At 40.5% G+C, this 13547-nt stretch overlaps 1 long non-coding RNA gene across 1 annotated transcript; it reads left to right on the top strand.

Moving 5' to 3' along the window:
* The first annotated feature begins 245 nt into the window (after positions 1–245).
* On the top strand, positions 246–9683 carry LOC119891889. The gene is made up of 3 exons (XR_005442492.1): positions 246–595; positions 4987–5024; positions 8678–9683. It is a non-coding gene; the product is annotated as an uncharacterized LOC119891889 (long non-coding RNA).
* The last annotated feature ends 3864 nt before the right edge of the window (positions 9684–13547 follow it).

The raw sequence follows: 13547 nt of genomic DNA, 5'->3' as shown, positions 1-13547 counted from the left end.
CCAACATAAAGCAAATAAGAAACATCACGGCAACAACGTTTAAAAATTTGTGTCCAGTGTAAGCATGAAAACATGATTAGAATTACTGACTAGTGACATTTTTTGCAGTGCAGTCCTGAGTGGCTATGTGGTAGTGTTGGTGTATGCATGTGTGCTGTAACACAGCGTGTTTGGGAACTTGAGCGATAAGAATGTGGAGGTCCTATCTGTAATCACAGAGAAGGGGTGGGGAGTGAAAACAGCCTGTTCATGCTGCCAGTTATTCTTGGAGCTGATTCTTAGAGCCAGGAGCCAGGACGACTCACCTGACTGCAGTCTTACACACACACACACACACACACACACACACACACACACACACATACACAAACTCCATCTGCAGACATACAAGATACAGACACAGACAGATATATGCACAGATAGGTATACACCACAGACATACAAACTACGGACGATGGACATCACCCATTGGTTTGTGGACTGACGTTTTGAAGTCTGGAGTTTGGTATTTAAGCCGTTGCCATCTTGTTTTTTTGGAACCAGACGAGACGTGACGTGACCATATTTGGACGAGAGGGTGGCGCTAGCTAGCTTGGTAGGTAAGGTGCATCCGTAATTTGCATTAACTGTGAAATGAACTGGGATGTTTATTTTGGCTAGAGAAAGACAGGCTTTCAACAAAATGAACAGCTGATTCCCATTAAGGTTTTTCAACAGTCAGTCACAAGTTAGCAATGTCCTAAAGCATTCCCTGCTTTATCGTCTATTTTCCTCTAAATGGGAGCATAAATTACAAAATGAATAACATGCTGTAATAAACAAGACTTAAATCTAACGACTGAGACCATAAACTCATTAGGAAAGTGTTCACTGAGGTAATAAATCAAATGATCAGTAAGGTCTTTTTGTCATTAAGTCCAATGCAATCGGACTTCTTTTTGCAACCAGTGGAGTGGCCCCCTGCTGGATGTTAGAAATAATGCAGGTTAAATGTACTTCCACATTGGCTTCACTTTTCAGACCTGAGGTGAGTAGCATGTAGCTGCAGTACCGGAGGCTGCAGTTTCAGGACTGCAATCCTAGGACCGGAACGGCATTTCTAGGACCCTTGTTTACTTTGATACTGCCAGCAATCTGGCTAGGTCGCTAGCTATGTTGCTAGCTCTTGACAGCCCCCCGAAACCAATTACCCTTACCACAACCATCATCAAGTGTGTGGCTAAACCTAAGTTATTGATTATATGCATGTCGACCGGTTCACCCTACAGCTCCGCACATGCCTCACGGCCGACATGCTAGCAGACAGGGTTAACCTCCTTCGTGTTGTTGTGCATTACCACAACCACTCCTCTAGATGGCGTTGTTGCAAAAGAACTAGGGTCCTAGAACTGTGGTCCCAGGATTGCGGGGGTCCTGAGCTAGATGATATTGCCTGTGGTTCCCTCTTGGTTATATACTGTAAACAGTTCTAAGAAATAATAGGACTTGACTTTGGTATTTTTTCAATTTCCCATGCAGCGAAACAGGGCTGCAATGTCATGAAAAGGATCTACGGAAATAGACCTTTTTTTTAAAGAGTAAGATCTTTTAGTTTAACCAAGAAAAGTAGCTATGTTCAAAGCCACCAGTTCAGTAGCCCTACCCTGACCTTAATCCTAGCTTTTAACCTTAACCAAGTCTAAACCCTCAAAAAAGTCTTTTGAAAAGTGAGGATGGGAAAAAATGTCCCAACTTTCAGGTCTGTAACTCAACCTAGTCCATGCACAGACACACACACTTTCTGTACCTTTTGCCTTTTTTTGTCGCAGATTTACAGTTGACAAAAATAGAATTCATTAAAAGCAGCATGATGTAATCTGGGTCCTTGTACGTGTGTGTGTGTGTGTGTGTGTGTGTGTGTGTGTGTGTGTTTGAGAGAGACCCTGATAACCAGAAATAGAGACAATGTAAACATTGATGATTATCACGACCTAACAACACTGCACTGCAAAAAATATTTGTAACTAATGTTGATGTTGCTCTGTAACACCCATAAATCATCATTAGCTCATAAATACCTTTAAGCTACTAATATCACTGAGCAGAGTTAAAGCACACTTTGTTGTTTTTAAAAAAAAATTCTGTTGACTTCCATTATATAACTGAATATAATATGGGGTGGTGGTGGCACATAGACGAGATGCTTGCCTTTGGTGTGTGGGAGACCTGGGTTCATTTCCCACTGTGAGACATCCACCATTCACCACTGGGTCCCTGAGCAAGACACTTAACCTCCAGTCAATCCAGAGGCGTGCAACCTCTGATATGTATAGCAATTGTAAGTTGCTTTGGATAAAAGCATCAGCTAAATGAATGTAATTTAATTGTGCTGGCAGATTAAATCATTTAAATAACACTGACATTTTTAGCAGTGTGTGGCCTGGAGCTCAGCATGTCTGTGGTGGGAACCTCTGATACAGAAATTCCTCCACTTCCCTCTCTGTTCATTATCCTCACTTCCTGTCATTCTTCTCCAGCTCACTCGCTCACTCTCTCTCACTGGTCAAGCACTTTCTTTAAACTAAAAATGACTTTACTTTTTTTGTTTTATTTAAAGTTTTCGGCCCTACAAAGGCAGAGAGCAGTGAAGTTGAGAAAAGGGGTTTAAAGTGTTCAAGCTCGACAGCAAACAGAAAGATTGTAATGCTTTTATTTTATGCCTTTTTAAGCTGATCATTTTAGCCGAAAAATAATTGCCAGTGCTCAGTTTCCTGTTCTTAGCTGACAGGAGTGGCACCCGGTGTGGTCTTCTGCTGCTGTAGCCCGTCTGCTTCAAGGTTCGACGTGTTGTGTGTTCAGAGATGGTATTCTGCATACCATGGTATATTAAGTTACTGGATATGTTCTCTGTTTCGGACCATTCTCTGCAAACCCTAGAGATGGTTGTGAATGAAAATCCCAGTAGATCAGCAGTTTCTCAAAGACTCAGGCCAGCCCGTCTGGCACCAACAACCATGCCACATTCAAAGTCCTCTTGACCACGTCTACGTGTCTAAATGCACTGAGTTGCTGCCATGTGATATGCTGATTAGCTATTTGTGTTAACAAGCAATTGAACAGGTGTACCTAATAAAGTGGGCAGTGAGTGTATATGGCCGTTTCTCTGGTGAGGAGGGGCTGTTGTAGTGCAATGCAATGCAATGCAACTTTCCAAATTTGTATTGACCGTGCTGTACTTACTAGCAACAGCAGTCACACATGGCTGCAGTTGTGAGCTTGGAAGTTTTTGGATTTTGATAAAGTTTGCAGTTGTCATCTCTGTTATATGAGAATTTATTAAACATACGTCAGGTGTGTGTTGAATCTGTACTGAATCCTGTCAGAGCAAGTAACCAAACAAGAGAAAGATAGAAGAACAAGCGAAGTTTGATTCATAATAAAGCAAAGTGTTATTTTTAAGCAGTTCTCTCTTACTTCTTCCTCAGTTCCCTGTTAGCGTTCAGACTTCCCACTGCAGCAGCTGATTCAAATGAGGCATGTTAACAACGCTAACAAGCCATTTTAGGAAATTTAAAGGATGAATGTAGAAACTTTAATATTAATGTGTCGTAAAAACATTCCAAACATCTGAGGCCTCTTTGAATTTGCAGTTTGTTTTGAGGCTGTTAACCACATCTTTCTGCTTGAGTGCACATGATGGCAGCTTTAAAGGGACAAGAAAGAGAGACAGTGTTTCTCCTACACTTTTCCCTGTCAGCTTTTCAGCCTGCTTAACATCAAACTCATATCTCCAACATTTTGGCTTTCCAGTAACAAGCAAACAATTCTTGGTTATAGCTTGATGGCAATGCATTTTTAATCTTATCTGCCTTGTTATGAAAGCTCATGAGTTCGTAGAATTGTATCAGCTCATGGAGGAGTGTGTGAATGAAAGAGTGAAACAAAAACATGAAAATGACCACCAAGTTTTATTGTTTTTTTTTTTTAGCTATCGGGCATAATTAATCCCAGTAATGTTACTGCGCTTATCCAATTTAGAGATGTCAGAGATGCAATTTGAGGTTGCATTAGACCTTATGAACACTCTTGTACAGACTGAACAAGTGATTCATTGTGTTAATTAAATAACAGCTGTGACGTGAAGGAAGATAATGTTTCAGTCATGTGTTCAAACCACAGGGAGGAGAAGCAGTGAACAAAATTCAGTTGAACTCAATGTGTAAAAAACAAAAACATGGGAAAAGTGCTAGTGGTGGAAGAAGTATTCAGATCTGTTACATAAGTAAAATTAAAATATCACAGTTTACAAAGTTAGTTTACAAATAAGTCCTTCATTCAACATTTTAAGTATTTATTTTAAGTGTTATAATAAATAGCACCATATTAAAACTAGTTTAATTTACTTTATAACAACAATGTTATTTGCTCACTACAGGTTTTTAAAATCCTTCTTTGCAAAGTAACTAACTATAGCTGCCAAGTAAATGCAGTGGAGCAAAAAGTACAAGATCAGAATTGTCTAAATTGTCTAATACTTTGGCTCATGACTGAATATTTGCTAAACTAATTATATTCCCATCAGCCTTGGCTGTAGTTTGTGTTCACTGTTCAAAAGCATGGTACAACAATAAGATGGTGAACATGTACATCCCAGATTCCTACAGTATAAGGGAAGTCAAACCACAATGTTAGTCGCTTCTTATCTAAGTACAAGGCTGTATTGAATTTACATTCCAACCTAAATGGGCATGAGTTTAGTGGACATGCTTTAGTGTTCACAGGCTGGGTATAGAAGCAAAGAATGAATAAATGGATACATTAAAGTAAATTACAAAACACCGAATTTTAACTTTTAGTTAGCATAGTTAGCATAGGTTTGGATTTTGTACAATACTCATGGTACATGGCACAGGTAAGTGAAAACATTTACTGGTCACTTTAATCTTAAAATCTTTCACATTTACAGCTGTTTTAGAATAAATATTCTCTTTTTGTTCCCACCGACAGTGTTCTCCCTGCTGAGGCATGGTGGATACGTTTTGAAAGTAAGTAGACAGTCAGATAGTCAGGACAAAACACCACTAACAAAATGAAATTATAAATTCCTGCAAGGATGAAGAAACTATTTTGATTTGTCAAACTCAAGACCAATAAATCCTCATGTTTCTTTCAGACCGTAGATTTGGTCCCCTATTTCTTGTAGCCATGTAAGGAAGGGATTACTTATCACCAGCAGTGGTGTACGAAGTATTCAGATCTTTTACTTATGTAAAAGTACCTCATTACAGGTCCTGCATTCAAAACCCTACCTGAGTAAAATGAGAGAAAAATGTGCATAAAAAATAAAAAGTAAAAGTACTTGTTCCATAGAAAAATGTCCCCCTCTGATTGATATATAATCTATATACGGACATTATTAGATTGTTATTACTGACTATTAATTCATTATTATTAATTACTAGTTATTAACATAGTTATTAATAACTACATTATACACAGTTAGCTACTTTAGGGTTCCAGGGGTTCCCGACCAAAGAGTCACAAGATAAATGTCAGGGGAACAAAGTTCTGCTACACAAATATATACTATACTATAATAATATACTCATATCTTTGGGACTTTACTATAATCTTTTTTGTGAAACATTGCATAATTTGATGTTTTTGATCCCCAAACAGTTATTTAAGTGATACATGTGAGAAGTTTAGAGGGGTACTGCTATCAACTCATATGTGTGTGATAAATGTGAAATGGAGAGCACCTTTAGGGGTCAAGGGGTCACAGGCCAAACGGATGGAAAACTGCTTTAATCTTTAACAGTTTATAGCATTTTTTTAGGATCTCATCATTATTAAATAGTTAAAGAGTAACTTAACACCGGAGAATCTTTTTTCTGCTGACCTCCAGTGATTTAACTACTCACCTTGCTGCTGTGACATGCAGTTCTACTCCAGTGATATTGCTGCTGGGTGTGGTTACAGGTGCAACAGAGCACATTTCTGACCACACCCAACAGTGATGCTGAGTGTGGTCAGAGGTGAAGCAGGCTTAAAACTTTTAAATAGAAAGGGCAGCAAAACACTGCTCTTAAGTTACTTTTCAAACTGAAATGTAACCAGTAACGGTAGTTGCCAGATAAATATAGTGGAGTGAAAAGTACAATCTTTCTTTTTGAAATTTAATGGAGTAAACACATAAAGCAGCAGTAAATGGACACATTTAACCCTTTCAACATACATATAACATGTGAGTATAATCTAAAGACCCACCTGTCCTTAAACTACACTGAACAAAATTATAAACACAACACTTGTTTTTGCCCCCATTCATCATGAGCTGAACTAAAAGATCTAAGACTTTCTCTATGTACACAAAAAGCCTATTTCTGTGTTAGTGAGCACTTCTTTGCCGAGATAATCCATCCACCTCGCAGGTGTGGCATATCAAGATGCTGATGAGACAGCATGGGTATTGCATTAGGCTGGCCACAATAAAAAGCCACTTGAAATTGTGCAGTTCCATCACATAGCACAATGCCACAGATGTCGCAAGTTTTGAGGGAGCGTGCAATTGGCATGACTGCAGGAATGTCCACGAGAGCTGTTGCCTGTGAATTGAATGTTTATTTCTACATCCAACCGGCCTCACAACCGCAGACCATGTGTAACCACACCAGCCCAGGACCTCCACATCCAGCATCTTCACCTCCGAGATCGTCTGAGACCAGTCACTCAGACAGCTGCTGCAACAATCGGTTTGCATAACCAACGAATTTCTGCACAAACTGTCATCTCAGGAACGTCTCAGGGAAGCTCACCTGCATGCTCGTCATCCTCACTGGGTCTCGTCCTGACTGCAGTTTGTTGTCATAACCGACTTGAGTGGCAAATGCTAATATTCGATGGCGTCTGGCACTTTGGAGAGGTGTTCTCTTCACGAAGGAATCCCGGTTTTCACTGTACACGTGAGATTGCAGACAACGGCACCGGATACTGATGGTTTCCAGAACCCCCCGGACCTCCTCAAAACAGTGAAACTGCACATTTTCAAGTGGCCTTTTATTGTGGCCAGCCTAAGGCATATCTGTGCAGTACCTTTGCTGTCTGATCAGCATCTTGATATGCCACACCTGTGAGGTGGATGGATTATCTCGGCAATCGAGGAGTGCTCACTAACACAGATTTGTGAACACTATTTGAGAGAAATAGGCCTTTTGTGTAAATAGAGAAAGTCTTAGATCTTTGAGTTCAGCTCATGATGAATGGGGTCAAAAACAAAAGTGTTGTTTATAATTTTGTTCAGTATATAATTACGAATGCATCACGCCGCAGTATGGACGTCAACCGACAAGCGCTCCACACATGTCTGATAAACACGTAGGGAGCTGATGGGATGACATACAAGATACAAACACTACAAATGAACAACCATAGAGCCAAAAATAGCCGGGACAACTACCCTTAAAGGGTTTCTCCACAGTTAATAATGAGAGTCTTTTCATCACTGTTAACTCACATTCCTTCTGTCAAGCTCGACGAATTAGATTGTTATGCGGCTTTGGCAGACTCAGAGCGCAGCTGTCACGTTAACAAAGCTGTTTTCACTTTGAACTGATTTGAATAAATGTTGGAATAACACTCGGCATCATCCAAGTTCACTGCACGCTGCTCTTTTCTGCAGTGAAACCAGATTAACGGCTCTGCTGTTTGTTTTCCTTTTCTGACTTGAGCTGAGTGTTTACATGAGGATCTAATATTGCTCAATAACTTTCAAGGATTTTGGGACTTTGAAACTTTCCTAACACTCTTCACAATTAGGCTTCATTTCCAGTAACACATCATTGTTTTTCTCCCCCTGATAACTGACTATCATTAAACGGTCAGCCGCCTATTTGTAGCAGCTACGCACATTGTGTAAAAATAAAACTCGTAACCAACATAAATGTTTTTATTTTATTATTATTATGTATAGAAAAGTTGTTACTCGAATTGCCTGGACTGAAAGCAAGGCTGCCAATTTTCACTGGGATTGCCTAATATTTCTATAGCGTAGGCAAAGCAACACAGTATTGAACAACTTTTATCTTTATTTTTATCTTTATCTAGCTAAGTCATGTAGTTTAAAAGCTTAGATTCTACAAATGACAAAAAAACGTTCCATTCTTCGAACTATAGAATTATGCAGACAGTCAAAAGTTCAGGATTCAGACTTTTCAGAGAACTCTCCGCTTCCTCGGGGCACATGTTTTCAGAACATGAGATCAGATGCAGTCAGTGACAATAACCTCCGGGGATCCTATGCTTTCTGTGAGCCACTGCTGATGATATGTAACAACGGTTGATTTATTGACAGTGAAAAAAATCCTTTGTGCTTATAAAAACCAAAAACAGTTACTGAATACTGAGTAGTTTAATGTCTTTACACTAAAGTGAATGTCACCTGAAGCTAATAGATTTATCAGTGGCACACACAGTAAGTTGTACGCATAGCTCTAATGATTCTTGTTGCAGTTGTTATGTAGTACTTATATACAATTATTGGCAAGATTTATTTTATCTTCTGGGAGCATTAACAAGCAACAACCATGACATTTCACTTAGAAATGCAAGGTCCCGGCAAAACACACTGTCACCTGCGGAGTCCCCCAGGGGTCAGTCCTTAGCCCCATCCTATTCACTATTTACATCCTCCCCCTAGGCCACGTCATCAGTCGCCATGGAGTCTCCTTTCACTGCTATGCTGATGACACACAACTGTACATGAAATTGGACACACACCACTGCAGCTTCATCACCATCATCATCTTCTTCAACACTCACCGCCTGTCTGGAGGAGATGAGAGGTGCGGATGAAACACAACTTCCTCCAGTTGAACAGCTCCAAAACTGAGGCAATTCTTGTTGGCACCTCAACTCAAGTCCAGTCATCCTTCATAACCGGTATAACTATCTCTGGTCAAGACATTCCCCTCTCCACAACAGTCATCAATCTTGGTGTAAGATTTGACCAGCAACTCACCTTTGAAGTCCATATCAAAAACCTCTGCAAGACTTCTTTCTACCATCTCAGATATATTGCAAAACTTTGCTCCACACTTACCTTAGCTGATGTAGAAATACCGGTCCACGCCTTTGTCTCCTCCAGATTGGATTACTGTAACGAAAATCTGGATTCCCGTTTCTGCTGAAGGTCTCCCTTCTCACCCACCATCTATGGAAATGAATTATTAATAAAATAAAATATAAAATGTATTATTATTATTATGAACGATGTGTACAACATGCACAACTAGTTCTCTGAAGGAAAACAGGGTACGTGTGGAAAGTGTTTCAACTCTAACCTGTTTTAAAATCCTCTGTTTATGATTACAAATCATCATTTACATCCATACAGAGAGAAGAAAATCCGTTTTGTAGTGTATGAAAGATCTGATCATGGGGTTTGTTGCACAGTTGTAGCTAAAAGGTAAGAAGGTTGGATTTCTTTTCTGGATATTATTATGTATATTCCATGTACTGAATGTGTGCTACTATGATGCTGGCACAGTGTACTGTAAGCCCATTTCTTCTCATCAAGGCAGCAAAATACTGTTGTTTTTACCAACCATAAGGAGAATAGACGTGACAAATACTGATTGTGGAAGCAATTAACACCTTGTTTAAACCATGTCAAGGTGAGAAAATAAAACATTCTTATTCTCGTTCTCACATTCACTGTTTGCAAAGAAAATACAGGGCAGGACTTCTTCCCATGACCTTTCCTTCTTCTTTTCCTTACACTCTAATTTTTCTCCAACCATCCTTGCTCCTCCTTCCCCTCCCTGCCCTCCCGAAAAGCAGCAGCGACGTTGGGGTTCAATCTATTATTCAGCGAGGCTTCTCTGCTGCACACAAACACAGCATTAATAATGGAACCAGCAGCTAATTAATCATTGAAAACAGCAAGAGCGTAATCTATGGACCACTATGCAAAATATGCAGTGTGTGTGTGTACTTGTATTAATCATGTTGTGAGGACAAAAAATCAGTTTAGTCTCATTGTGGGCAGTCAAAAACTAGCTGCTGCCCACACACTTAACTGTTTGTTTTAGGGACTTTTTGTGTGTCTATATTTTTACTATATTTACGTGGTCCAAAAACTGGGACTTCAACAGCATTGTAGGGACCAAAATGCTGGACCCACAAGTTTAAAGGACTGTTTGAGGTTTTAAACTTGTTTTTTGGGTTTAGATTAGATTAAGTTAAGGTCAGGATAAAGGACTAGGGAATGCATTATGTCAATAAGATGTCCTCACAGGGATAGAGGGATAAACTGTGTGTGTGTGTGTGTGTGTGTGTGTGTGTGTGTGTGTGTGAAGGGCGGAGATGTGTGTTCGTGGGAGGCAGGCAGTCAGCTTTGCTTCCTGTTGCTATAATCGTCATACCAGCACCTTCGCCTCTTCTGTCTTGCCAGGAGACTCTGCAGGAATTCCTCCTTATCGTCCCGCCCCACCCCCCCACCCGAGGGTGGTTTGCTGTGCTATTCAGCCATGCAGTGCCTCCTTTCTTCAGCATGGGGTGGGGGGGTGGGGGGGTGATACAAAACAATACAGCTCTTTGTTATTCAGGATTGCTGTTCTGTAATTTCACATCCCAAAAGAAGAAACTGACAATCAAAGCCTTTTTACTCTGTCCACCGTTGTCTGCGTGGGTTACCTTTGAGTACTCCAGTTTCCCCCACCACCAAAAACATGTTAGGTTCTCCAGTCAGTACTATTGACCAGACACTGGTAAAGATCTGGAGTTGGTCCCTGGGTGCTACACAGCAGCTGCCCACTGCTCCCTTGAGGGATGGATTAAATGCAGATAATGAATTTTGCAATGTGTATGTGACAATAAAGTATCTTTTTCCTCTTAACAGCTAATAACACTAACTTATAGTATATTATATATAAGTGCCTTTCACGGGACCCAAGGATCTCTGTGGGGATCGAGTTCAGCTGTGAGGCTGAAGAGAGCAAGCACTTTTCAGTGGACCGCAGGTTCCGTGAAGGGATGTAGGGGTGGAGAAAGTCCAGAAGGTAACCGGGGGCAGTGGCATGGAGAGATTTATAGGTGAGGAGGAGGATTTTGTAGGTGAAGCGGAATTTGACTGGGAACCAGTAAAGACTATATATATAAATACTAATATATAAATACTACTACTATACATCATCATGTAGGCCTTCATTTCAGCCTCTGTCTGAAACAAGCCAAGACCTGATTGGCCAAGACCTGAAGCATGTTACAAGGCTGTTGCTGTTGCTGAGCAGTACAGACAGACTGAGCATCGTTGTTCCCTTGCTGTGCAGAGCAAATGACCATATATGGAACACCGGCTCCATCGGCACTGTATGTCTTCAAATGGAGCCGTTGGTAGAAAAAGCTGTTCAAAACAGAGTCGGCATAGGTGGGTTCTAGTGATGTGCAGAGTTATATCCGCGGATCGGGTAGGGGGGCGGGGGGTAACGTTACTCTTTTACTCATGGATTTGTTTTTCTGGTGCCAAAATGGCTTGCGGTGTTGGTGAATTAAAAAAAAAGAACACCACTTCATTTCGGTTAAACTGCAATGAGATTGTAACGGGTATAATATTACCAATTTTTATTTAGCAATGCGTTATATTATTGCGTTACAGCAAAAAGCAATACATTACTGTTATTTCGTTACTTTTGTAATGTGTTACTCTCAACGTCGTTAATAAATACCTTTTAAATCCAAATGGACCGAACTGGTTTGAACTGTTAAGACTTTTAGTTGAACTTTTTCATCAGGCTAAAAGTCCCACTAGCTTATATAAACATGCATGAATTGAAACATCAGTGGTTACATTTATTCATTTAGCTGACGCTTTTATCCAAAGCTACTTACAATTGTTATTCATGTCAGAGGTTGCACGCCTCTGGAGGATCTAGGGGTTAAGTGTCTTGCTCAGGGACAAGATGGTGGATGGGTCACAGTGGGAGATTGAACCTGGGTCTCTCACACCAAAGGCATGCGCCTTATCCACTGCGCCATCACCACCCCAGAACTACTTTCTTGGTACCGCTGTTAGCTAACAAGCAGACTTTTTTAGCAAAACTTTCCTTAAAAATTCATTGCCATGCCGTCATTGCCGTGACATTTAAAGGTCAGTTTGGTAGTTAACTAGCTTTCCCAGATATCGTTTAGTCTCTTTAAAACTTGGAAGGCTGGCTAGGCAAACTAATCAGTGATTTGATCAAATTAGCTCCCTTTTTCTCTAATTTTCTTCAGGTTTGTTACTTATGCCACAATCAGACTAGAATCATTTGTCAAGCAGAAATGACAAAAATGAAATGGATCCAGCTTCTTGAATGTGAGAATCACTGCTTTTCTTTGTCATAATGTGACAGTAAATTAAAATTGTTTAGCTTTTTCACTGCTGATCAGACAAACAAGAACAGTGAAGACATCACTGTGGGCTCCGAGAAACAGTTTTTATAACATTTTCTAGAAATCTAGAAGAATGCACTCAAATGAATTAATTTTATTTACATAGCACTCACTGTGCAGAGCTCCGCTAAGTGTGCCTGGGTCAGGTGGATGAGGAAGGCTGTGTGTCCAGATGATAAACCTTGTATCTAGCCTAGCCGATTGCCGGGAATCATCAGCAGATTAATAGACAATGAAATGAATCCTTAAATGCAGCCCTCAGGTGCTACTCAGGTTTGCACGCATAAACAGTTATCTTCTACTTATCTCTAAACCTGTCTCTGAATCTAATCTAATCAAATCCCTGTCTAGAATATGCCTTGTGCATTACTGCCAGTCAGCGGCTGTATTATTTCACCACACAATTTGTTAATTGGCTAGATGTTCAGTTTTGAGGATCTGAGATAACATTTGCCTTTGGGAAGTCCGATATGTCAAGCCTTCATTTCATGACATTTCTAGGTTGTATTTTTGACAGTACACAGTAGCTGTGTCCCAAATCAGGGGCTGGATCCTCTGACAGATGCAGCTCACGAAGACGTCCCTCCTTCAATGGGCCTGTCCAGCTTCACAGAGTGAGAAATGAATGTGTTCTGCACCTTCACGTGTAAAGTTAACCATTGCCAAGCAAGTCAGTTGAATCGATCACCTCCAGCGGTAGACTGTTATTTACAGTAATACTAACTAACAGGAGCCACTCTGGACAGTTAAAAGTCGTGTGATCCAGGAGGAAGCCATTATACACAATGGAACGGATCTCCATAACTGCAGAAGAAGACCACGCCGTTCTTGTTGAGAGAAGGATAACCTCTGAGCCCTGCTCTCTACCCCTTAAAGTCAACGGGCTGTTTCATCTCGCCAGAGAATCAGTTGCGCTGTTGAAACTGCGACAAGAGCAGGGTGAATTGTCTGGGCAGATGACTAGTTTTATTACTGTGTTATTGTACCTTGTACAAGCTCAAGTGTCGTGAACTCTCTGTGGAAGGTTTTTATCTGTTTATTGCTGTGTGTTCTTTTCGTGCCCTGCAGGATTCCTGTTTGTATCGGTGCCACACCACTGGGCCGGTACTTGCTTTGTTCCTATTACTGTGTGAAGC

The sequence above is a fragment of the Micropterus salmoides genome, unplaced genomic scaffold (assembly GCF_014851395.1).
Source record: "Micropterus salmoides isolate LMB-PRFRI ecotype aquatic unplaced genomic scaffold, ASM1485139v1 Ms_hic_scaffold_7, whole genome shotgun sequence".
In the NCBI taxonomy this organism is placed as follows: domain Eukaryota; kingdom Metazoa; phylum Chordata; class Actinopteri; order Centrarchiformes; family Centrarchidae; genus Micropterus; species Micropterus salmoides.
The sequence above is the reverse complement of the archived record's forward strand: the minus strand, read 5'-3'. Positions and strand labels throughout refer to the sequence as shown.